The sequence below is a fragment of the Podarcis muralis genome, chromosome 5 (genome assembly GCF_964188315.1).
Source record: "Podarcis muralis chromosome 5, rPodMur119.hap1.1, whole genome shotgun sequence".
NCBI lineage: Eukaryota > Metazoa > Chordata > Lepidosauria > Squamata > Lacertidae > Podarcis > Podarcis muralis.
In genome coordinates this window covers 94921620-94948710 of record NC_135659.1, presented here as the reverse complement: position 1 = coordinate 94948710, position 27091 = coordinate 94921620, and positions in this window count along the sequence as shown.

Here is a 27091-nt window from a genome sequence, read left to right as displayed (position 1 = left end):
ACCAATACGAGTGGTCTGAGGCAGACCCCGGTGGCGAACCCACCTGAGAGCTGGGGACTGGTGCCTGTTCCTCGTCCGAGTCGAACCCCAGGAATGTGCTGGCTGAAAGAGTGGGTGTGAAAAGCCAGTCATCGAAATACTCTGCTGGCATGGGCCTGTGCGGGAAGAGGGCATGAAACTCCTCTTTGAGCAGCGGTTCCTCCAAGGCATAGTCCGGTACCCAGCTGTTGGCACTGGCCGGGGTACCCTCTCTGGCTAGGAAATATTCCACTCCCTCTTCCCCCCATCTGGAGTCCAAAATCTCTGTGACCTCATTGATGTGTCCCTTCCTAGGCGGCCCCCTCACTCTGGGCCCTTCACTGCTCTGGTCTGGTGCGGTGTCTGGCTCCTGAAACCTATGAGGTGCTTTGTAGGGCGTGAGCACCGATCTATGGAACACCGGATGCATTCTGGAACCCTCCGGAAGAGCCAACCGGAAGGCCACTGGATTGACCTGCGCCTGGACTTGGTAAGGTCCTAGCTGCTTATGTCCTAGCTTCTTCTTAGCTAATGATCTGGTCGGCACTGCTTGTGCTGCTAGCCAGACCCAGTCACCCACCTGTATGTCTTCCCCAACTCTTCTGTGTCTGTCTGCCTGCACCTTGTATGCGTGCTTTGCTAGTTCTAACTGCCTCCTGAGCTGTTCGTGGACTTCCTGCAACTCTGACGCTAAGGCTTCCGCTGCCTGTGGCTCCCCCTCCCCCACTCTCTCTAAACCCGGGAAGGTTCTGGGATGCCTCCCGTTGTTGGCGAAGAACGGCGTCACCCCCGTCGACACGTGCTTCGTATTGTTGTAAGCGAACTCGGCGAGCGGCAGGTAGTCCACCCATGTCGTGGGCTGCTGGTTGGCGTAGCATCTTAGGTACTGCTGCATGACGGCGTTGACCCTCTCCGCTTGTCCGTTGGTCTGCGGGTGTCTCGCCGACGCTAAATTAACTTTGACGTTCAGAATGCCCATCAGCTTCTGCCAGAAGTTCGAGATGAACTGTCGCCCCCGGTCGGAAAGAATAGACCGTGGCAGACCGTGGACCTTGAACACGTGGTCTATGAACAGTTTGGCGGTCTGCTCTGCCGTGGCTACCTTCGCACACGGAATGAAGTGTGCCATCTTAGTAAACATGTCCACCACCACTAGCACTGCTGTCTTTCCCCTCGAGCTGGGCAGATCCGTGACGAAGTCCAGGGCCACCCTCTCCCACGGTTCAGACGGTGTCTGCAGCGGTTCCAGCAATCCCGCCGGCGGTCTGTGAACTGACTTGGCCCTTTGGCAGGTGTCACATCTCGAGACGTAATCCGCTACTTCCCCCCGCATCTTGGGCCACCAAAAGTCTCTGGCTACGAGTTCGACAGTCTTTTCTTTGCCAAAGTGCCCTGCGGTGGGAGCGTCGTGTAGCTGCTGCAGGACCCTTGCGCGGAGGTCATCTCCCGGCACATAGAGTGCTCCCTTGTGGAGGAGCAACCCATCGCGAATCTGGAACTCGTCGGCCCTCGCTGTGCCTCTGTGCACCTCCTCCATCTTGGCCCGTGCGAAGGGGTCTTCCCGCAGCGCGCGACGTACGGCGTCCAGGTCCACGGTTGCCGACGCGCATGCCCACGCTTCCGGTGCGAAAATGTGCTTGGCCGCCGACGGTGCCACCTCCTCCAGGTATTGCGGCTTTCTGGACAATGCATCCGCCATCACGTTGTTGTCGCCTGGGATGTACTCTATCTTGAAGTCGAAGTCCGCGAAGAACTCTGCCCATCTAATGTGTCTCTGGTTGAGGAACCTAGCCGTGCGCCAGTACTCCAGATTCTTGTGGTCCGTGTGGACCTGCACTGTATGTCTGGCTCCGATGAGGAAGTGCCTCCATGCCTTGAATGCTGCATGTATGGCTAGCAACTCCCTGTCCCAGATAGTGTAATTCTGCTCCGACTTGCTGAGCTTCCTCGAGTAGAAGGCGCACGGCCTCCAGTCCCCCTGCTGGTCTTGTTGCAACAGGACAGCTCCCACGGCTCTGTCTGAGGCGTCCGTCTCCACCCTCATGGGTCTGCTGGGATTCACATGCAGCAGCTGCTCTTCGGACGCGAAGAGACGCTTGAGTTTCTGAAAGGACTGCTCCGCTTGCTCCGTCCAGATGAATTTCTTCTTCTTGGAGCTGAGCGTGTCGGTGATGGCCGCTGTCTGCATGGCAAATCCCTTGATGAACTTGCGGTAAAAGTTGGCAAAGCCGACAAACCGCTGGACTTCCTTCCGATTGCGTGGGCTCTTCCAGTCCAAAACTGCGCGAACCTTGGCGCTGTCCATGGCGAGCCCCTTGTCCGACAACTTGTAGCCCAGGAAATCCACCTCCGTCACGTCGAACTGGCACTTCTCCAGTCTGGCGTACAGCCTGTGCTCCTTCAGTCTCTGCAGAACCTCCCTGACATCCCTCTCGTGCGCCTCTCGCGATTCTGAAAAAATCAGGATGTCGTCCAGGAAGCATACGCACTTCTTGTAAAGGAGCCCCGCCAGCACGTGATGCATGAAGGCTTGGAAAGTGTGAGAGCCATTTTGTAATCCGAAGGGCATAACTCTGTATTCGTAGGTGCCCAGTGGCGTGAACATGGCCGTCTTCCACTCGTCTCCGTCGCGCATGCGAATCAGGTTGTACGCGCCACGTAGATCCAGCTTGGTGAAAACGCGTCCTTTCCGCACCGTCGCGAGCAGGTCGTCTATCTTGGGCATGGGGAAAGCTGAGGGCTTGGTTTTCGAATTCAAGATTCTGAAGTCCACCACCAGTCTTTTTTGGGGCGTATCCCGCTTCTTCACAAAGAATACGGGACTGCCTCCCACCGCTTTCGACTCCCGGATGAACCCACGCTTCAAATTGTGATCTATGAACTCCCTGAGTTCTTGCAGTTCATCCTCAGACATGGAGTACAGTTTCCCAGTTGGCAGCGTCGCCCCCGGCAGGAGGTCAATCTTGCAATCATAGGGTCTGTGAGGGGGCAGCTTGTCCGCCTCCTTCTCGCAGAATACCTCCAAAAACTCCGCATACTTGTGGGGTACTGCTTGCAGCGTGCCCAACTGCAACTGCGGGTCCTCCTCTTCCCCTTCCGGGCTGGGTATAATGCAGTGTTCTGCACAGTAGGAGGAGCCAAAAGTCAGGTGGCGCTGGTACCACGCCAATGCTGGGCTGTGCCTGTGCAGCCAACTCATGCCTAATACTATAGGCGTGTCGGACAGCTGGGTGACATTGAAACTGATGACTTCCCGGTGATTCCCAATCTGCATCACCATAGGCGGCGTCTGCTGCACCACCTGCCCCCCTAGCAGTTCCCTGCCATCCACCGTGACAACCTTCAGGGGCAGTGTGGCTGGCAGTAATGCTACGTTGTGTTGTTGAATGAACTCCAATCCTATAAAGTCTGCGTTACTGCCAGAGTCAATTGTAATAGGCACTTCTAAGGTGAGTCCATTGGGCAGCTGAAGCGATGCGGTTAGCTGCACCACTGGCTTGGGCGGGAGGGGGTCTGTGGGCTGCAAAATCTCTGGGGACTTCCTCACTGACTCGTCTGGCTGGGCCCCAGTGCCTCCTCTTCCAGCCAGACCTGGTCGTTTCCCTGCTGTGGTGCTCTCTGCTGAGTTGTTTCCAATACTGTCACTGAAGCTGCAGTGTGCTTGAAACTCCTCTGGGGACACTCTTTCGCCATGTGCTCTGCACTCTCACATATATAACACTTCCTGTTCCTTCTAGGCAGCTTCGATTTTACTGCTCCCGGCGTTAAGGCTCTGGTAGCTGAGTGAGCCCTAGCACCGCCAATCTCCATCTGCTCCTCGCCCCCTCCCTGTGGAGGCGTGGACTGCGCACGCGCTGCCTCTCTGGGCAAGAGGGAGGGCACTCTCGCTGGTGAACGTCCCCAACGCCCTTCTTCTTTGCTCCACGGACGTTCTTCCTGCCTCACCCCAATAGACAACGCTCTTTCAACCACTTGCTGAGTGGTGGTGGGTCTCTCTCCCCTTGCCATCTCATCCTTGATCTGTGCATTCAGACCCTCCCAAAAAAGGTCTCTAACCGGCGGAGAATCCTTATCCCAATTCAGCGCGTTGACCAATGCAAAAAACCGGGAATGATACTGCCTTACGCTGGCTTTCCCTTGTCTTAGCCCAAATATGTCCCTCCGGGCAATGTCCAGGTCTATTTTGGATAAGAAACAGGAGTCCATCGCCTTAATGAACGCATCTGCGCTTTGGAGCGCTGCATCCTTATCTCTCCACAGGTTGCGCAGCCATGATTTCGCGTCCCCATGCAAATGAGACAAAATAAACCCCACTTTTTCCCGCTCATCTCTAAAGTCTCTTTCCAGCAGCTGCAGCGCAAACAGCACATCTGCTCGGAAATTGGGGTACTGCTGCAAATTCCCATCAAAATGAGATACAATGCTGCCTCCTCTCTTCCCCAAACCGATCCCCTCGGACCTGGGTGCTGGGATCCCCTGCTTTACAAGCCCTTCCAACCTGGCTTGAAGATCTCTGCATGCAGCTGCCGCTTCCTCCTCTCTCTTCCTGGATGCGATTATTTCAGCGTTGAGTAGCGTCACCGCTTCTTGCAGGGAAGCTATTTTCTGTTCTGTAGTCATCTTGCCTGACTCTTGTGAGCTCGCAAGGCACCAGTCTTCCACCCTCCCTGCCTCGCTTCCTTAGCGATGCTTGAGGCGAAGAAAACCGATGATAACTGGAGACGAGGCTTACTGTCAGAGACTGCCTCCCGGTCTCAGCTCACAGAAGACCAACGCTAGCCATTAGAACTGTACAGAAGTCTTTATTGGCATTTAGTTTCCATTTCCAAACACTAGCGTGCGTCTCTACGTCTAAACCCTAGACCAGCGAAGCCTCGTCTGAGTCTCCGCCCCCTGTACACCAGCTTAAGACTCTAGCCTTACTCCACCTTCTACGTTTCTCCTTCCTCCTCTGGGTCCTACTACCCCCCTGGGTGCCTTCTTTCCGGGATGCCTCGGAAGCGGACCCTTCGGACTCCTCCCCTTCTCTCCGGCGGGCTTTGGGACCCGGCTCTCTCTCCGGACTGCCCATTGCGCCCCCCTCCTGTACATTTGAACTTGGCGCGCGCGCGCTGCCCCTGACCTTCCTTTTGACCGTTACCTCGCTCTCTGATGCAGGCGTGGCTAACCCTGACTCATGTCCTTCCGCTGACGGAAGGCTGCCTGCTGCCGATGTTTGGGACTCCTCCCCCTTACTGCTCTCCGGTGGGAAAGTTGGTCCCGATTTCCAGCTGCTGCTCTCTGAGTCCCCTCTGGCCCCTCCTTCCTGGGGTGTTCCCTCTGGCAACCCCCTGGCTCTGACCACTGGGGCCCCTTTCTGTGAATCCTCTGATTCACTGGAGAGACTTAGAGACCTCGGATGGCTACCCTCGCTGACTTCTCCCTCAGATTCCTCTCCCTCGGTCTCTACTTCCTCCCTCTCCTGTCCCTCTGCTCCTGAACCCCTGACATCAGCTAAAGATGGCTGTGGCGATCACACAGGGCCCCCGGACGTTTGACGGTCTATTGACCCTGTGCCACCACTGTGATTGCTTTCTTTGCTGCCACCACCCCGCTCTCAGGGGGACACACGGAGTCCAGACAGTAGTTAACATAAACAAATAATCAAGTTTATTTTTAAATGCAGGAACAAGCTTATGGTTTCAGTTAATTTTTCTTGTCAGTTTCTTAATCTTAGTTCCTAACAATTTCAAACTGATTATCCCCAACTATCTATCTGACTCCACCTAACAATTCCTCAACAAAGGTCCGTATAGTTAAAGCCATGGTTTTCCCAGTAGTGATGTATGGAAGTGAGAGCTGGACCATAAAGAAGGCCGATCGCCGAAGAATTGATGCTTTTGAATTATGGTGCTGGAGGAGACTCTGGAGAGTCCCATGGACTGCAAGAAGATCAAACGCATCCATTCTTAAGGAAATCAGCCCTGAGTGCTCACTGGAAGGACAGATCGTGAAGTTGAGGCTCCAATATTTTGGCCACCTCATGAGAAGAGAAGACTCCCTGGAAAAGACCCTGATGTTGGGAAAGATGGAGGGCACAAGGAGAAGGGGACGACAGAGGATGAGATGGATGGATAGTGTTCTCGAAGCTACAAACATGAGCCTCACCAAACTGCGGGAGGTGGTGGAAGACAGGAGTGCCTGGCGTGCTCTGGTCCATGGGGTCACGAAGAGTCGGACACGACTAAACGACTAAACAACAACAACAACAATTCCTCTCACTCTCTCACAATACAACTCAACCAACCCACACCTAATCCTCCCTCTTCCTTCTTCACCTCCCAAACCTCAACTGACTTTCAAAACCTCCCACTCTAACTTTTACTCCCCCCTTGCATTCTCACTGGCCAATCACATCACACCCATTTTAACCCTTTCCTTATGACCCATCCTAGGAGGCAAACGCCACAATGGCCATTCAAACTCTGCTTAAATCCTCCTATGAAGGATAATACACAACCTCCTCAGGGAGACTTTCCCCCTATTGAACTGCTCTTACTGTCAGATAGTTCTTTCTGATATTTAGTCGGAATCTCCTTTCTCGGAGCTTGAAGCCATTGGTTCGAAACCTACCTTCCAGAGCAGGAGAAAACAACCTCGTTCCAACTTCTGTGTGACAGTCCTTTAGACATTTGAAGACCCTCACAGTCTCAACTCCCTCAACAGTTCCTCATAAGGCTTGGTTATGGGGTGACTGTGCCCCTGAAGAACCAGGTGTGCAGCCTGGGAGTCATTCTGGACTCATAACTGTCCATGGAGGCACAGGTCAATTCTGTGTCCAGGGCAGCTGTCTGTCTACCAGCTCCATCTGGTACACAGGCTGAGACCCTACCTGCCCCGGACTGTCTCGCCAGAGTGGTGCATGCTCTGGTTATCTCCTGCTTGGATTACTGCAATGCGCTCTATGTGGAGCTACCTTTGAAGGTGACCCAGAAACTACAACTAATCCAGAATGCGGCAGCTAGACTGGTGACTGGGAGCAACCGCCGAGACCACATAACGCCAGTCTTGAAAGATCTACATTGGCTCCCAGTACGTTTCCGAGGACAATTCAAAGTGTTGGTGCTGACCTTTAAAGCCCTAACTGGCCTCGGCCCAGTATACCTGAAGGAGCGTCTTCACCTCCATAGTTCAGCCCAGACACTGAGGTCCAGCTCTGAGGGCCTTCTGGTGGTTAACCTCACTGCGGGAAGCCAAGTTACAGGGAACCAGGCAGAGGGCCTTCTCGGTGGTGGCACCCGCCCTGTGGAACGCCCTCTCACCAGATGTCCAAGAGAAAAACAACTACCAGACTTTTAGAAGACATCTGAAGGCAGCCCTGTTTAGGGAAGCTTTTAATGTTTAACAGACCTCTGTATTTTAATATTTGTTGGAAGCTGCCCAGAGTGGCTGGGGAAACCCAGCCAGATGGGTGGGGTATAAATAATATGTTGTTGTTGTTGTTGTTGTTGTTGGTTTCCTCTGCACACGTTCCAGCTTGTCAACATCCTTCTCAAATTCCTGATGTAGATCTTTATTCCCCGCTTGCTCCTGAGGTAGATCTTCAACCACCCCTTCTTCCCTGGTGATAAGAGGGGCGCCATTTTGTCGTTCACCTCAAGTGCCAAAATGTCTTGGGCTGGCCCTGCCTCTATAACTCGGGGTCATCCAATGAAACCAAACAAGGAAAGGCTGAGGACAGACAAAAGAAAGTGCTTATTCACTGAGCGCTTTGTTAAACCATGGAATTCGCTCTGACAAGTGATGCCTTTTCACCAGCTTGGATGGCCTTAGAAGAGGCTTAGTCAAAGTCCTGGACTCAAGTTCTCAAGCTTTTGTAAATTAATACAAGAACCCTGAACTTGTCCTGGTAACATAAAGACAGCCAGTGGAAGCTTTTAAGCGCCTGTGTAGTTAATGGAGCCGCACGTGTAAAATCTTTTCAGCGTTTCAGACTATATTCCGTGAGGTAATAAAAAAAGCTGCCGGGAGGAATAGAAGGGTTAATTTGATTTCCAACATTAAATTCTGACTCACAGCAGGTAGGTGAAAAAGAGTTGGCACTGATTCCTCCCCCACCCTATAAGATTGCCTATAAATCACTTACTGCATGATTCTATAGCCTACCCAGGAGCTGGGACACAATTACTAGCAAAATAACTAGGTATAAGTTTCCAGCTCCTTTTCCTTCTCTGTGTTATGCAGGCTTTAAAATGACAACAGTGGACATTTCCCATTTGATCAGGCATCTACGGTTCCCGACATACTACTACTACTACTACTACTACTACTAATAATAATAATAATATCAGCAAAGGATAAATTGCTAACAGACAGCGTTTCTTGAGAGGGAAGGAAGGGGGAGTCTTATTATATTATCTTTGGTAACAATAGTAAATACAGAGTCTCTGTTGTCAACTGACAGAGTCCTACATACACATCAGTCACATTCACATTACTGTTATAGGTAATATGATTTTTGGGGGAAAGAATTTCTTCACTGAAGTATGTGTCCAGGAAGTGCTTTTGAATAAATCCATGCACATCTTTAGAGCAAGAGGCAGGGCTTTTATCAGCTGGAATTCAGTTCCAAAACCTCTCAGGTGAGTGATATTACCATTCTATCAAGGGAGGCGTTCATGGTGAGTTCCAGCACCCTTTTTTCTATAAAAATAGCGCTGGCAAGAGGAACACATTTTGTTTTAGCAAAATGCAGTCAGACATCAGAGATCATTGGCATCATCTAAAGAGGCTGTGTTTTTCTGTTAGAGCCCACCTGAGACAAGAAACACAGTCAAAGCAGAGGAAATGATAGAAACTCAACACGGCGATGCCTTTCGGTGGATGGTAAAAGATGCCAGCTTAATTCAAGGTACAATTTTCTCCCTTTTGCGGGGCTGCCCTATTGAACCTCCTGATGAAATAGTATAATGGCACATTAGGTAGGTATTAGCAGCATCAAAAGGAAAGGAAACACGTCCCCATTGGCCTGTCAAAAATGGGCCCCAATCCAGACCTCCTCCTTTTTCCTCTGCCTTTTCTAGAAGAATTTTTTGCACTAGATAGCTAAGCAGAATGTTCCAGGGCTGGGCATTTGCCAAGGCTCTAAGACCAGCTGAGGGCAACCCATTTCCACAAGTATCCAAGATGATCAGATACAACCTTAGAGAATTCTCAGTTGGCATGTTCTGCTTCTTCTGGGTAAGGGTAAAACACTGACAGTCTAGTTTCTCATTTTTTTAGAAAAGTGAGAAGGCAGTTTCCCATATAGGAATTGAGAGATGCTTGAGTCGAGAGCTTCCTCTTGAACAGAACAGCAGGTAGAAATAATATCAACAAATAAAATATCAACAAATAAAAACAATGATTGCACATTATATGAGCCATGGAATTGGAAGGAGGAGAACTATAAATTCGACAAATAAAAAACTTAGACTTTCAACACTGATCAGAAGTGAGGATTTGTTTGGTTCACATTCCTAATACAAATCTACCTGCTTCTCACTTCCCAAAACAAGATGTGAACCAAAACACAGATGTACAGTAATTCAAATCTTGCACTGCTGTTGTTTGGAGACACCCCGTTCCTCTGCCAGAGCTGAGAAGGGAAGTGGGTGGCACTATGGTCTAAACCACTGAGCCTCTTGGGCTTGCCGATCAGAAGGTCGGCAGTTTGAATCCCCACGACAGGGTGAGCTCCTGTTGCTCTGTCCCAGCTCCTGCTAACCTGGCAGTTCGAAAGCACACTAGTGCAAGTAGATAAATAGGTACCGCTGTGGCAGGAAGGTAAATGGTGTTTCTGTGCACTCTGGTTTCTGTCACAGTGTTCCATTGTGCTAGAAGCAGTTTAGTCATGCTGGCTGCATGACCCAGAAAGCTGTCTGTGGACAAACGCCAGCTCCCTCTGCCTGAAAGCAAGATTCTCAGAATGGTTTGACCATCAATCCCTCTCCCCAGGGAACTCTGGGATTGTAGCTCAGGGAGGAGAATAGGGGTCTCCTAACAACTCTCAGATTGTTGTTGTTGTTTAGCCGTGTTTGACTCTTCGTGACCCCCTGGACCAGAGCACGCCAGGCACTTCTGTCTTCCACTGCCTCCCACAGCTTGGTCAAACTCATGCTGGTAGCTTCGAGAACACTGTCCAACCATCTCGTCCTCTGTCGTCCCCTTCTCCTTGTGCCCTCCATCTTTCCCAACATCAGGGACTTTTCCAGGGAGTTTTCTCATGAGGTGGCCAAAGTATTGGAGTCTCAGCTTCGGGATCTGTCCTTCCAGTGAGCACTCGGGGCTGATTTCCTTCAGAATGGATAGGTTTGATCTTCTTGCAGTCCATGGGACTCTCAAGAGTCTCCTCCAGCACCATAATTCAAAAGCATCAATTCTTCAGCGATCAGCCTTCTTTATGGTCCATCTCTCACTTCCATACATCACTACTGGGAAAACCATAGCTTTAACTATACGGACCTTTGTTGGCAAGGTGATGTCTCTGCTTTTTAAGATGCTGTCTAGGTTTGTCATCGCTTTTCTCTCAAGAAGCAGGCGTCTTTTAATTTTGAGGCTGCTGTCACCATCTGCAGTGATCATGGAGCCCAAGAAAGTAAAATCTCTCACTGCCTCAATTTCTTCCCCTTCTGTTTGCCAGGAGGTGATGGGCCCAGTGGCCATGATCTTCATTTTTTTGAACTCTCAGATTACAGTTCTCATAATTACAGTTAACAGATTACAGTTCTCATAACTCTTTGGGGAAAGCCGTGAGTATTTAGAGAGGTGGTGCAGAGCTTTATATGTATGCTATGAATGTGGACAATCTCCAGTCACAGCAATGAACCAGGTGATGAACGATCCCTCTGGGTGCCCTTCAGAGAGGACCTTTCATCTCTGATCTCAGTGCTAAGCCCCACCGTGTTGCAATGAGAGATAAACCCTCGGCCTGCTCTTAAGATTAACAAGTAGCACTTTCCGCCACACAACCCCCAGTGCTGGAGTGAGAAACCGCTCTTTAAAGAAAAGAGAGCTTTATCCTCTCTCATGGTGTCAGTGAAGTTAACTCTCTTTATTTGAACAGCTCAGGAGGCCAGCATAACAACTCTTCCCAGTAGATCTTGCCCCAATGAGACAATTCCTTCCAAAGCAACCTGAGGCTCCTTCACCTTGTCTGTCTTTGCTGTGCCTTCTTCATACCTCTTCAGGTTCTGGGAGACCAGGGGGGGAGTAGAGCTGGTTGCAAGAGACTCCTTGGCTTCTTCAGGAGCCTGGCTAGAGTGTGGTGCTGATTATGCCAAGGTTGCAGGTTCGATCCCCGTATGGGACAGCTGCATATTCCTGTATTACAGGGGATTGGACTGGATGATCCTCAGGGTCCCTTCCAACTCCACAATTGACTCATAATCCTCTTCAACCTCCTCTTCTGCCTCTGCTTCTGGACTCCTCTCTGCCACAGCCTCTCCCTGCTCACTAAGTCCTGTTACCTCTCTAGCTCCCGACACCTCCTCCTCTCAGTCTGCTCCCTCTTCTTCCTCTGATGACTCATCCCACCACAAATCCCCTGGCTCTGAGCCTTCTTCTTCTCTTGGGGTTCCCAGCTGGTGCCTCACACCCAGGGGCAGAGGAAGGGGGGTGCAGTGGGGGCAGGTCACCCCGGGTGTCACTACGAGGGGGGTGACAAAATGCCAGGTGGCACTCACTGGGGGCCTGCAGCACACCTGAGCCATGCATTCCTCTGTTATTGGGATACTGCCGGGGAGACGGGGGCATCAGGAAGGCCCCCAGCTGGCTCTGGACGATGACTGGTCTCCCGTGGAACAGCATCAGTGACACGAGCCTCAGATATGTTCCGGGATCCATGCACACTCTATCAGCAGAGTGTATAAATCATCCACAACGAAAGAGGCTGTGATGGCCTGGGAGTCTGATTCAGAGGCTGAACCTGAAGAATCGCAGCCTTCACAGGAGTCCCCGCCTCCAGGGCCAGCTGAGCTGGGGCTGGGGCTTGAACCTGAAGTGCCCTCACCTGTGCCGGATCCTCAGGAGCAGACACCAGCTGAGTCTGCTCTGGCTCCTGAGGTGGATGGAGGACCCATTGCCTGCAGGTGCTCCTCTCCCAGCCCTGTCAGGGGAAGAGGAGGTTGCCTCTGGGTCCAGTAACCCTCCAGCCTCTCCTGAGCTGCAGAGGTTTAGGGCAGAGAGGCAGAGGGACCTAAGTTCTCTCAGGAGGAGTGCTCGCCTCCAGGCCAGGGGAGGCGAGTCACCTGTGGGCCGGGGCAGCTGTATGCCTCGGAGGAGATAAAGGCCAGCCCGCCCAGTCTCAGGTTGCGGGAGCAACATCGTTGGTAACCTGTTCCTGCCGGCACCCTGACCTGCTCGCCTGAGTTCCTGACCATGCCCGGCTCCTTGCCTCGGACCCCACTTCACCTTTGACAGACAGCCTCCAGACCCTCGACCCAGGACCGGACTCAGACCACACCACATGGTAACCACCCCAGGACCAGCACAGAGGCGGACAGAGAGAGATGTGCAAGGATATTTACAGCATTTATTCAGGAACAAAGGAAGACATGACTGCTTGCCTTCGTGTCCAGCAAAACAGCCAAATAGCAAATGCAACATACAACGGAAGTTCCCAGCAGACAGTACTGGGAGTAAACAGGCATGTGATACACAAACGTCATGCCTGTACCCTTTTAAGGTGGAATAAAACTATATCCTAACACTCTCCTGGGAGTGACACAGTGACTTGGGTGCCTGCAGGCCCCGCGCCGCCCCAAACAGTCCGCCCGCTGCCTCCCCCCACTCAGCTGTTGGGCAGCTGAGTGGGAAGAGGCAGGCAGACTCCTCGGAGGCCCTGTGGAGTATCCTGCCCTGGCTCACCCTGCCCCATGGGTGACTGGCCCCGCCCCACAGGTGGCTGGCCCCGCCCCTGGGCGCAGGGCATGCGCCCCCCCCAGGTGCCCGATTGGCTTGCTCAGGCACTGCTCCCACCACTCTTCTGCATCTAGCCAGTCCATAACACTGATCCAATGGGCGAGATAATTTTTTTTTGGGGGGGGGGATCCGCTGGGGTACTTTCTGTGGCTTAGCAGGCCAGATTTAGCCCACAGTCCAATCCCCCCTGAACTAAATGGTCCGACATAGGTCTTCCCACAGATTTAACACGGCTTTGGCACCGTGGGCATCCAATTGGCTCATCATTCCCTGCAGTCGCTAGGTGCTACCCTGTGGCTCTCCCATCACCCCTGATTATTGGTCATGCTGTTTGAAGCTGATGGGAGTTGAAGTTCTGTGCATCTGGAAGGCCACTCCCTTCCCCAAGGCATTGCTGCTCTTATGAATTCGCATTGGCAGAAGCTGGCAAGTGGGAGGGAAACCTGCTGGGTGCTTTGAATGGCTCCCACTGGGAGTTGTAGTCCAAAAACAGCTGGAGACCCAAGTTTGGGAAACCCAGCTTTAAATAAACTACTTGCACAGGAAGGAACAATTATCTCAGGCATTGCTTGCAAAGGGGATGGGGGACTTCAAAGCAGTTAGTTAAAAACTCTGCTCCTTCCCATCTCCCTCCCCTGCCCCCTCCTCTCTATCCTCTGAATATGCCTGCTTTCAGCCATGAATACTATGCTTCCATAACCATGTGATGATTATGACCTCCTTTTTAATATGTAAGTGCTCAGTGTGCTGCAGACTCTGGACAATGGATATCAATTTGAACCTATTTGCAGCAAGAGTCAAATGATTGCTGTTTTTTCTTTAGCTAAGGCGGAAGGCAGACAAGCCACTTTCGAAATGGATTTCTTTACAAATAGCCACTCACTGCTCTGGAAGGAGGGCGCGAAATTATTAGGTAACCATCGGGCTCAGAGCCAACGTACCTGTTACATTATCCAGGCTATCCCACCTCCTCTGCTTTTATGGGTGTCCTTAGAAAAGTTGTTTTTATTTTGGCGAGTAGGGGAAAGGAACAGCACACAGGTCCTGCTACCCAGACACTTGTTAAATGAAAAGTCACTTGTCCAAGCATGAGGAATTAGGACTCAAATCTCACTATATGTTCCTCGGATTCAGGTATCCAAACAGCCAGACCTGCATGCAGTAAACAAATAAATAGCCTTAAACAAGCCTCCCTCACTTCTTTGTATTTTACTCATGGGAGTGGAAAGGAAGGAGGAGAGATTCCCCAGATGTTGTTGGACTACAACTCCCATCATCCCTCAGCTCTGGCCTTGCTAGCTAGGGGTGATGGGAGTCGTAGTTCAACAACATCTGGGGACCCACAGGTTGAGAATGGCTGGATTAGACAAATAAGAAAGCTTTCCCCCCCTGTTTCTGGTTTTCCTTTTGCAAGATTTCTGTGGGCTTCCCCAGGCTTTTCATCATTTGGTGGTCAAAATACCATAGTCAGGAATGCCCTGACCAGTGCTTTTTTTTCTGGGGGGATGCGGGGTTACGCATACCCCTAAACATTTTGTGAAGCTAACAGGAGAAGAAACTAACTTTTTTAAAAAATAAATAAATTATTTATTCTCTAGCCCAGTGAATCATCAGTTCCATTGCGACCCCCCATAGTGGCCTCCTTTCCTGTCACCATGTTTCCTGGGTCTCAGACAGAAGCGAGCATCTAATGTGTGAAGTAGGAGCTGGAATCTAGCACGGTGATGGGTCAGTTTCGTTGTTACCACCTCTGATGGTGGCCCCATTTCCTTTCCCAGTGTTTTCTGCACCTCAGACGAGAGTTTAATGTGTGAAGCAGTGTGGAATGTGGGTGTGTGGTATTTCCCCCGATTTGAACTATAAAATGGTGATTTTCTTGAGTCAAAATGAGAGTACCCCTAAATATTTTTTAAGGGGAAAAAAGCACCGGCCCTGACGGCATCACGGGGAGCAATGAGAGAAAGGTCAGGAACTTAGGAAGCTGCCTTATACTGAGGCAGGTGATTGGTCCATCTAGCCCAATATTGTTGGCACCAATTGGCAGAGGCTCTCTGGGGTTTTGGGTGCAGGTACGTGGGTGGTGCTGTGGATTAAACCACAGAGCCTAGGACTTGCCGATCAGAAGGTCGGTGGTTCGAATCCCCGCGACAGGGTGAGCTCCCGTTGCTCGGTCCCTGCTCCTGCCAACCTAGCAATTCGAAAGCACGTCAAAGTGCAAGTAGATAAATAGGTACCGCTCCGGCGGGAAGGTAAACGGTGTTTCTGTGCGCTGCTCTGGTTCGCCAGAAGCGGCTTAGTCATGCTGGCCACATGAACCGGAAGCTGTACGCCGGCTCCCTCGGCCAATAAAGCGAGATGAGCACCGCAACCCAGAGTCAGCCACGACTGGACCTAATGGTCAGGGGTCCCTTTACCTTTTTCTATTCATTTGATGACCTTGAGATGTAATCAGTGCATGGCATAATTTCATTGGACACAGACAGGTTTGAACCAAGGCTTGAGGCTTCAGGTTTCTGATCACTATCGTTTGCGCTGTTCACTTGCCTTAACAGCTGTTCTCCTGATTCCTGCATTTTGGCTTTTTTCATAGGCTGTTCCACTAAATCTTGTACCTCTTCCATGGATGTCTTTTCAAAATGCTCCAGTGGGCAGAAGGTGTGTCTTCCTCTGCTGTCTTCAAAGTCGTGACGAGTCATTTGCGCGGCCGACCTCAGCACTGGGCGACGTGGCAGTGGCGACAGACCAGACTCTCAGGGAAGAAAGGAAGAAAAAAGGAAGGGGGTGAAAGAAGGAAGGAACCGAGACCCGCTTTGGCAAACCTTGGCTCCGGGTGCAGATCCCTCACTGCTCTACCAGGAGCCACTAGGGATTGAACCCAGGGATAGATCTACTATGAGGATGGAGCAAGCTCCTTCTCGCCTACTCTGAAGGGTACGACCCAAACCAATGGATTCAAATGACAAGACGGCAGATTCCGACTAAACATCAGGAAGAACTTCCTGACTACAGTGGTACCTCTGGTTAAGTACTTAATTCGTTCCGGAGGTCCGTCGTTCTTAACCTGAAACTGTTCTTAACCTGAAGCACCACTTTAGCTAATGGGGCCTCCTGCTGCCGCCACGCCGCCGGAGCACGATTTCTGTTCTCACCCTGAAGCAAAGTTCTTAAGCTGAAGCACTATTCTTGGGTTAGCGGAGTCTGTAACCTGAAGCGTATGTAACCTGAAGTGTATATAACCCGAGGTACCACTGTATAAGAGCTGGTTGACAGTGGAACAGTCTCCCTCAGGAGATGATGGGCTCTCCTTCCTTGGAGGTTTTTAAGCAGAGGTTGGATGGACATCTGTCATGGATGCTTTAGCTGAGATTCCTGCTTTTCAAGGGGTTGGACTAGGGTACCCTAGGGGTCCCTTCCAACTCTACTGTCCTATGATTCTATGATCTCTGAGACCACCCTGCACAGCCGAGTCACGGAGGAAGGGAATGATTGAAACGTCAAATGAAATCTCCATATATCTCTTGAGGGTGATATTTGTGTAGCTTAAAGAATACAGTGGTACCCCGGGTTAAGAACTTAATTCATTCTGGAGGTCCGTTCTTAACCTGAAACTGTTCTTAACCTGAAGCACCACTTTAGCTAATGGGGCCTCCTGCTGCAGCCGGTGCACGATTTCTGTTCTCATCCTGAAGCAAAGTTCTTAACCCGAGGTACTATTTCTGGGTTAGCGGAGTCTGTAACCTGAAACGTCTGTAACCTGAAGCGTCTGTAACCCAAGGTACCACTGTACAGTGGTACCTCGGGTTAAGTACTTAATTCGTTCTGGAGGTCCGTTCTCAACCTGAAACTGTTCTTAACCTGAGGTACCACTTTAGCTAATGGGGCCTCCCGCTGCCACCACACGATTTCTGTTCTCATCCTGAAGCAAAGTTCTTAACCCGAGGTACTATTTCTGGGTTAGCTGAGTCTGTAACCTGAAACATATGTAACCCGAGGTACCACTGTATATGAAAGAGCGTTAAGATTGGGATGTGGATAATATGAAAACAACAAGAAGAGGCAGGATTGAAGATACTGGAGATACACTTCAAAGGTCCAGACTATGGGGATCCCCCCCAAAAAATTATAATTAATAATTCAGATGGTAATTTGGTTGTTTTTATTTTAGTTTATTGTTTTTAATTGAATTATGATGGATATGTTAACTGGCTGTTTTTACTGGAAAATCAATAAAATTGGTTTTTTTAAAAAAAGACCATATAAAAGAGCATTGTGGAAAATTGAAACTTTTGACAGGATTTGACTGAATCTTGCTGGGGGAAAGAGATACTGAGAAATGTAGAGAATTATAGATAAGGAATGGATAAAATAGAAAGTGAGAAAAGGTAAATGACAGATAAAATACACAAGGAGGTGAATCGGAAGTCAAAGAAATACGCAATGTCTTGCTAACTAAAATGAAGCGATATTGTTATGGTTTCTAATTAGTTTTCTTTTGTATGTATGTGGGTTCTGTCTTTTCTTTTTTTGTTAAAAACTTGTTTAAAAATTAATAATAAAAAAACAATAATAATAATAAAGCAGTGCTGCATCAACAAGGTCTAGGAAAGATACTTCATTTTATAACAGTTGCCCGGAAAGCTCTCTGTCGAGAATGGAAGGGAAGCAATATTCCATACAAAGGAAATTTGGTTATTTAGTGTTTGGAGTTTAGCATACATGGTTAAGTTAGAGATATTATCAGAGTTAGAGAAGGGATGCAATTGGGGAACAATTTTGTTCAACAGTGGAGTTTATTTACAATATATTGGAATAATAAGGCACATGAAGCAATAAAGGTTATTCAGGGACATAAGGAAACACAAAATTTGTATTATGTATTTCTAGATATGAAGCAAGCCATGGTTTTTATAATAACAGTATGTGAATAGTATAATTTTGAAGCAATAGAATATAAAGTATAACAAATTAATAGATGCTTTGCTGGTGCTAAAATAGAATATTTTACCTCTAGATTGGACCAAAACCTTGCAGAGGATTAGTTGTTTCTGTTCTCCTTGTTTGTTTTTCTTATTTTGCAGTAAACAAAACCTGTGTAATACTGTTATTACTATTATTATTGCTATTTGCTTTGTGCAATATTATATCAGATTATAAATTAATAAAATATGGTTTTTGAAAAGAGGAAAAATGCAATAATAACTCACTGCGCACAAGCAAATATCTATGTAAGCCTCAGCAAATAAATGCAGTCCAGATACCAAACGCATGACAGGATATAGCAAGATCATATTTTATTGCTTTAATTTCCAACCAGGAATAGAAACCAAATAATTGTATGACTTTCTTGTGTCCTTTTAATGGGGAAAAAAATATGAAATTCCCTGCTCCCCTCTAAAATGACATGAAAAACTTGGAAACATCAATGATCCTTGGAAGCATTTGATATTTTTGGTAACATTTCCTCTCTTTCTCTGATAAATGAAACACCTTTTAATGATAGGAAATCCTTCTGAAATGGCAGCAGCGGGGAATAATTTAATTTTGTTTGTTCTCCTTTTGTGTGAGAGAAACAAACCTCTCATTTTGGCTGTATCTGGTTCCTGTGCTTATCTGAAAGCCTACTGGAAAAAACCTCCTGCTAATGTAGACTGGTTTTGCCTAATTTAAAAGTTTCTGCCGTTCCACCTCATGCCACTTCTTTTTTTTATTCTGGCACTCTTTGAGCAAGCTGAAACCTGCAGAAAAAGTCTCAAAGGCTTGCATATGCCATGTCTTATCGCAAGTCCTTCTGTCTATGTATCCTTCCCTCAAATAGCAAACTTGGGTGGTCACGTTCCTATCAGTTTGGAAATTAAACTGTGCCACCCTTAAAGTCAGACTATAAGGGGAACAGGAGCAGGCCAAATGCCCATCTAGTCCATCATTGTGGTCTTGCCAGGGCCGGATTTAGGTTTGATCAGTGTTCTCGAAGCTACCAGCATGAGTTTGACCAAACTGCGGGAGGCAGTGGAAGACAGGAGTGCCTGGCGTGCTCTGGTCCAGGGGGTCACGAAGAGTCGGACAAGACTAAATGACTAAACAACAACAACAAAGCTACTGCAGGTAATGGGGCCCTTTATATGTCCAGCTGTCCTTCGTCAACAAAAATTGTCACTGTTTTTTGTGTTGAATATATGCTGTATGGTAATTAATGGTCCTAATAGGTATCTAAAGCCATTTGCACGTAACAAAATATGTATTTTATCAAAGTAATTGTTGAACTGAAATACAATTAAGAAGTATGCAACCAGTCCATGCAGAATGTAGGCACCCTATATATAGAAATGAGCAAACCAGTGATATTTTAGGGAGCAGGCTAGCAGGCAGGGCCCATGACTTACATCACAGGAGCCTACACAACACAAAACACTGTTACTGTATGTAGGTTTTATTTTATTTATTTTTTATCTTATATTTGGGAAATGTACATCCAGTTTTTTCCCTTTAATTTTTTTTTTACGCCCCCAAGAGAGTGAGGCCCTAAGCTATAGCTTGTTTTGTTGTTGTTTAGTCGTTTAGTTGTGTCCGACTCTTCGTGACCCCATGGACCAGAGCCCGCCAGGCACTCCTGTCTTCCACCGCCTCCAGCACTTTGGTCAGGCTCATGTTTGTAGCTTCAAGAACACTGTCCAACCATCTCGTCCTCTGTCGTCCCCTTCTCCTTGTGCCCTCCATCTTTCCCAGCATCAGGGTCTTTTCCAGGGAGTCTTCTCTTCTCATGAGGTGGCCAAAGTACTGGAGCCTCAGCTTCAGGATCTGTCCTTCCAGTGAGCACTCGGGGCTGATTTCCTTCAGAATGGATAGGTTTGATCTTCTTGCAGTCCATGGGACTCTCCAGAGTCTTCTCCAGCACCATAATCCAAAAGCATCAGTTCTTCGGCGATCAGCCTTCTTTATGGTCCAGCTCTCACTTCCATACATCACTACCAAAAATACCCCACTACTTTATATTTGGGGCAATTGCTTGCCAAAAAAAGGTGTGCATTGATCAAAACTGCATACGTCCTACCAGTGAGAGTGGCTGAGCCACAGAATGTGGAGGGTGTCAGCTGAAAACCAAATGGAGGGAAGGAATCAGTTTGCTGGAGCACCTAACTCTTGGTAGATGTCCTGGAAGTAAACATTAGGAATGGAGGGTGGATACCATAAGATGAATTAAACAAAAATTCCTTCCCATCCTATATTCACCACACCATGCCACCACTATATATAGGATGATGAAGTCCGGAGCTGGAGCTTTCATCTTTGGGGCTCAAGATGCACTGCAACATATTCTTGTTTTACCCCTCACTCCATTTCTCTGAGGCAATGAATTTTTCTTTCTCACTGACTTAAACAAGATTAATTTCCAGAGGGCTGGGTTGGCAATTAGCGAGCTGTCCATTTAACCCTCTCTCAAAAGCACCTGCAATTAGCCACAAGGAGAGCAAACAATTAGCCAGGCTGTTGGAATAACAACACGTCAGGGTGAGGGTGCCCAACACACCCACACCCACAAATGTCAGATCCAGAGTCTTGCTAAAGGAGACTGGGTTATTATCATTGTTAGAGAGGTTCCGCTTGAGCTACAGAGCCCCGGCCTTTGGGTGAAGTGGAACATAAAGGTGATTGTGGTTAATTAACTATAACTTAGTTGGAAAAGAAGGTTAAGGTATAATAATTGCTGAATTATACACTGAATTTTCAACTCCTGCTTTTCACCCACGGTCTAGCCCAGCCCCTCAAGGGATAAACCAGCCCTCTCTTTGAAATTTCAGTTTTTGTTTTTTAAACCCATAAGTTTTAATCTTATCTGTAAGGAATAGCACACAGAGACTGTTTTCTGCTCAGATACTCAGTAAGAAGTAAACCTGCTTTTGGATGATGAGCCATAAGTGGACTTGTAGTGCAAAAGAGCCAGTGAAAACCCTCATTTTCTCTCCTTTGCAGTTTAACCTAGCAAAGCCGATACAGTCAAACCTCGGTTGTCGAACGTAATCCATTCCAGAAGCCTGTTCGGCTTCTGAAATGTTCAACAACTAAGTTAAATGCAGGATTTAACTTCCTTCCGCAGGGCCTGTAAGACAGAGCTATTTCGCCTGGCTTTCAATTTGAACTTAGCCTGATCTTTTATTCCCCTTCCTTCCCTCCCCCTCCCTTTTTTATGAAGATTACCCGCTCTGGGATCCCATTGCTAATTCTCCCCTGGTCTCCTCGCTGGCCCAAATAGGACTAATTTAGCCAGCTAGCCCTGGTGATCATCTAATGTTTATTGGATGGATTTCCCCCCTAAGCTGATTTTTGAATTCTGATTTTATTGTTATTCACGTTTTATACTGTATTTTATGCTGTTTTTTGTTGCATCAATTTCAAATTTGTTGTTAGCTGCCCTGAGCCCAGTTTTCTGAACTGGGAAGGGTGGGGTATAAATAAAAAAATATTATTATTTAGTATTAAGGCATGGCTTCTGATTGCTTGCAGGAGCTTCCTACACTCAAGTGGAAGCCGCGTTTGATGTTCGGCTTCTGAAAAACATTAAAAAAACGGGAACACTTACCAGGTTTTCGGTGTTCGGGAGCCAAAACGTTCCAAAACGGAGACGTTCAGGATCCAAGGTTTAACTGTAAAAGGTAAAGGACTGGACCATTAGGTCCAGTCGTGGCTGACTCTGGGGTGTGGTGCTCATCTCACTTTACTGGCCGAGGGAGCCAGCGTACAGCTTCCGGGTCATGTGGCCAGCATGACTAAGCCGCTTTTGGTGAACCAGAGCAGCACACGGAAATGCTGTTTACCTTCCTGCCGGAGTGGTACCTATTTATCTACTTGCAATTTGACATGCTTTCGAATGGCTAGATTGGCAGGAGCAGGGACCGAGCAACGGGAGCTCCCCCCATTACTGGGATTCGAACCGCTGACTTTCTGATCGGCAAGTCCTAGGCTCTGTGGTTTAACCCACAGCGCCACCCAAGTCCCTTAGGTTTAACTGTACATCAACCTATAGATAGCCAAGGTGCCTGAGTCAGCTTAGTTCTCACTGAGGAGACCAAACTGGAGGTGATGGACCAGGAATGAGACCTTGGGGTCACAGGAGATAAGCTCAAAGAAATTGTTGCGCCAGTGTTTCACAAGAGCAGTGAAAAATGCAAACTCCATGCTAGGGATCATTAGGAAAGGAATTGAAAATAAGACGGTCAATATCATGATGCTGTTATACACATTTGTGGTGTGACCCCATTTGGAGTACTGTGTACATTTCTGGTTGCCTCACCTCTAAAAAGATATTGTATGGTTGGAAAAGGCCATTCGCTTGGTCCAGCAGGTTCTTCTTATGCTCTTACATTTGGTCAAAGAGTTGTCATTTAGGACGTGATCTGGAAAGAGGGTTCTAACATGTGTTCCATGACCAAGCCCTGGACTGACTGAAGTCCAAAAAACCCCCAAGCTCCTCCAAATGAGGATATCGCTCATATGTTCTGTTTCCTGTACGTAATACCATCACCTACCCAAATTATGTTGGGCAAATCTTCTCCCACAATGAAGAAGTCAACAAGCACAGATTTTAATGTTTGGTGCATTACTGCGTTTTAATATTTTGTTGGAAGCCGCCCAGAGTGGCTGGGGAAGCCCAGCCAGATGGGCGGGGTATAAATAATAAATTATTATTATTATTATTATTATTATTATTATTATTATTATTATTGATCCTAGAAGGAAATTTACCAGGTTTGATTTGGCATTTTAAATAGCCTTTTTAATTGAGGAGGAAAATGCCAAGTTCTGTTCCTTTTGTATACACTTTTTGTTTGGAGAACTGCACCATAGATTTGAGGGAAGTGTGGCTTTTGAAGAAGAGCTGCATTTCAGCTTGAATATTGTTTCGGGAAGTATGAATTAAAGTGGTTGGGCTGGATCCTGACCTCTCCCAACCACCGCAGGCTGTTTTGATAGGTTTGGCCTGGCTCGCCCACACTTGTCCATCTCCTGCTGCCATATAATGTCTGGCAGTAGTTTAACTCAAGCAAAGAAACAGCAGATTGGACTGATGTGAAACACTAGTATGGAAAGAGCAAGACTCTTCCAACACATTCATATTTCTTTATGCAGCATGACATCCCATCATCTGTCATTAGTCACACTTGCACCCTGATCCCTGTGGTTAATAATTTAAAAGTAATGAAGCGCTCTCTGTGTGGGCAATCACAAATATGAGTCTCATTAACATTCCTATAAGTTTCTTAATAAATGATTTATTGCACTAGAAAGGTCATAAGATAGTACAAAGGTTACAACAAACCTCAAAATATTTTTCTTTTGACAAATTCTGACAGTGAGGGCTGCATGTTCTGCATCTCAATTCCCCCACCCCATTAAGGGGGGCTGAATTATGTGGGACACATTATTATTAGTGCTTGCCTAAAGTTTGAGGAGAGGGGACGTGGGTGGCATGTGGGTTAAACCACAGAGCCTAGGCCTTGCCAATCAGAAGGTCGGCGGTTCGAATCCCCGTGACGGGGTGAGCTCCCGTTGCTCTGTCCCTGCTCCTGCCAACCTAGCAGTTCGAAAGCACGTCAAACTGCAAGTACATAAATAGGTACTGCTCCGGCGGGAAGGTAAATGGCATTTCCGTGCGCTGCTCTGGTTTGCCAGAAGTGGCTTAGTCACGCTGACCACATGACCCGGAAGCTGTATGCCGGCTCCCTCAGCCAATAAAGCGAGATGAGCACCACAAGCCCAGAGTCGGCCATGACTGGTCCTAATGGTCAGGGGTCCCTTTACCTTTACATTAAAGTTTGAGGATTCCCTCTCTGCCCTGCAAAAATGGATGCATACGCCTGTATGTTTTAGCTAGGAATGGATGGTGTTGTCATCAGTTCTGAGGTCAGGGCACCTCAAAACCTACTCACTCTGTGGGCACACAAAGAACACCCAAGGAATTGGGGAGTTGTCTGCAAACAAAAACAGTTTTAAATTCTCTCCTTGTTCTCAACAATATCAACGAGATGCCTTGTGTTTCTATTTAAACTTTGCAAATTATTTCTACAATGGCACGTATAAATTAGCATATGCAAACTAGAGACTTCTTTCGTCAGCTTTTGGGGTGATGCAGAAGTGGCCCCCACATAACTCTGCTACATCTCCCCCCAAAATTCTTTGGGGGAAGCCATGAATTTTTTAAAGTGGCACCATAGTGCCCTAAATGCATTGTATGAATGGGGCTGGTACTGTACGCCAGGGACGCGGGTGGCGCTGTGGTCTAGACCACTGAGCCTCTTGGGCTTGCTGATCAGAAGGTTGGCGGTTCAAATCCCCACAACAGGGTGAAGAAGAAGAAGAAGAGTTTGGATTTGATATCCCGCCTTTCACTCCCCTTCAGGAGTCTCAAAGCGGCTAACATTCTCCTTTCCCTTCCTCCCCCACATCAAACACTCTGTGAGGTGAGTGGGGCTGAGAGACTTCAAAGAAATGTGACTGGCCCAAGGTCACCCAGCAGCTGTATGTGGAGGAGCGGAGACGCGAACCCGGTTACCCAGATTACATGACTACCGCTCTTAACCACTACACCACACTGAGCGCTCTCTCGCACTCTCTCTTGCAAAACAGTTTACATAAAACAGCACAGACAAACAAAAGAGAACAGTACGTCAATAACAACTACACACACACTAACAACAAATCTTCTAACTTCACACACACTTTTGACTTCCAATTCACAGCTTTCTACTGTACATATTCTTAGCCTATACACACTTCCTGTTATATCTATTGCATATTAAGTTTCTAGCATTCCTGAATATTCAAGATTCAATATAAACTTGTCAGGAGATCTGCATTTTCACAATATTGTTTTATATATTCTTTAAATATTATCCATTCTTTACTCACTTTCTGATTTGTGTTTCCTTTTGTTCTCCCAGTCATTTTTGCATGTTCCAAGTATTCTATCATCTTCACCTGCCAGCCAAGCTTTCTCCGAATTAAGTCACCTTTCCCATTTTTTGCTATTAGGATTCTAGCTGCCGTAGTTGCATACATTAAGATGGCTCTAAAACCTTTTTGTATTTCAGTGGGTGAGCTCTCATTGCTCTGTCCCAGATCCTGCCAACCGAGCAGTTTGAAAGTGTAGGTACTGCTGTGGCAGGAAGGTAAACGGCGTTTCCGTGCGTTCTGGCATTTGTCGCAGTGTGCCGTTGTGCCAGCAGTAGTTTAGTCCTGCTGGCCACATGACCCGGAAAGCTGTCTACGGACAAACGCCGGCTCCCTCGGCCTGAAAGTGAGATGAGCGCCGCAACCCCATAGTCACCTTTGACTGGACTTAACCGTCCAGGGGTCCTTTACTTTTTACTTTTTTCTTTTTCTGTATACCATTAGGGATGCTTTGGGAAGGAGGTCCTGAAAAGAACCCAGCAGCTTAATGCAGTCATGGATGAAGATGCTGAAAACCCATGGCACCCCCTTTCAGCTCATTATCTCTACCTATTGATTTGGAAAAACAGAAATAATCAACAGGTATGAGAAAGAAGCAAAAAACAACGATATGCACTTTATGAACCAGACACTATAAACACCTTGTCTGTGGTTTTCCACACAGTTAAACATCTGCCACAATGTCAATGCCAATCTTCTTAAGATCTGCAAATTATTCTTGATGCTGCACTGATTTTTATGGGTCTTCCCCTACAGGATTTGTCTGAAACCTGCCCGATTATTATGGTCACAGACTGACCCTCTTTTGCAACAAATCAGAATTGCAAATTCCTACAAAGACATGCTTGTTTCTTTCTCCTTATGGTGCTCTGAGGAGTTCAGACAGGTATTGGAACACTGAGATGGAAGGGTAATCGAATCTCATCTAGTTCAATCCAGCCAGAACAAGGAAACTCACTACTAAAACAAAAGACAGGTAGTAAGACCCCATTTTGCGCTTTTAACAGCTACTGAGAGAAGCGTGAAACTCCAGAAGCTGAAATATCTTCTAGCATTACGCATTGACCCAGAGACCCTCAGCCTTCACCACAATGCTGTGTGCAGCATTGCCAGCCATTTGCAATAGCTTTACTGATGATTTGTTAGTTATTTTATAGGATTCAAGCTGTTCTTGCGATGTTCTATTATGCTATTGTTATTTATTGTTTGTAAATCACTTTGGGATTCACTTGAATGAAAAGCAGCATAGAAATTCAACCCGCCTGTCCCTTAGTGTATTGCTATTATTCACTTATCTCTAAAATGTATATGACCTGCACCTTCAGTCCCAATCAATATTCCCAAGATGGCTTGCAAAAGAATGAAAAACCGAACGTTATAGCATTCCCCATCACTGCGGCAAACACAGACAAAACACCCATGTCTGAGGCAATAAAAATAATACAGCATCACGTAGCAGAAGAAAGAAAAAAAAAACTCCCATTGCAAAAAGAAACTCGGCTCAAAAGAGGGTCAGCAAGTCTGAAACAAACAAGAATGTTGTTCTAGGGCAAGTGATTAATTGGCAGTCATAAGAGCCTGAAGAGAAGAGCCCGCTGTTTCAGACCAGTGGCCCATTCTGGTCCAGCCTACTGTTCTCACGATGGCCAACCAGATGCCTGTGGAAAACCAGCAAGCTGAACCAGATGTGCTGGGCTCGGGGGTTAACCTGAGCAACGCGGTCCAGGTCCGGTCCCAAATCCAAGGATTCCACGAGGAGTCAGTCCAACAGGGCCAAGGCAGGAAACCAGGCTAGGTCAGGCACAGGGTAACAGGCAGGTTCCAGCAAGCAGCAATGTTGCTCCCGCAACCTGGGGCGGGGTCCGGCAGCCTTTTATCTCTGACGGGGTAACGGCTGGTCCTGATCCCCCAGTGACTCACCTCCCTGTCTCGCCCAAAGGCGAGCACTCCTCCTGCGAGTACTCAGGTCTCTCCTTCTCTCAGACCTTAGTCTCTGCATCTTGGGAGACGTTGGTGGGTTACTAGAGCCAGAGGCCACCTCAGCCTCCCCTGACCAAACCAGTGGAGCAGCTGTAAGTGATGGCCCAGCTGAGGCAATGAGGTAACCCCCGCATCTGGAGCCAGGGCAGGCTCAGGCCCCTGACTCTGCCCAGCTGGTGCTTGTTGCAGGGGAACCTGTGCAGACTGGGGC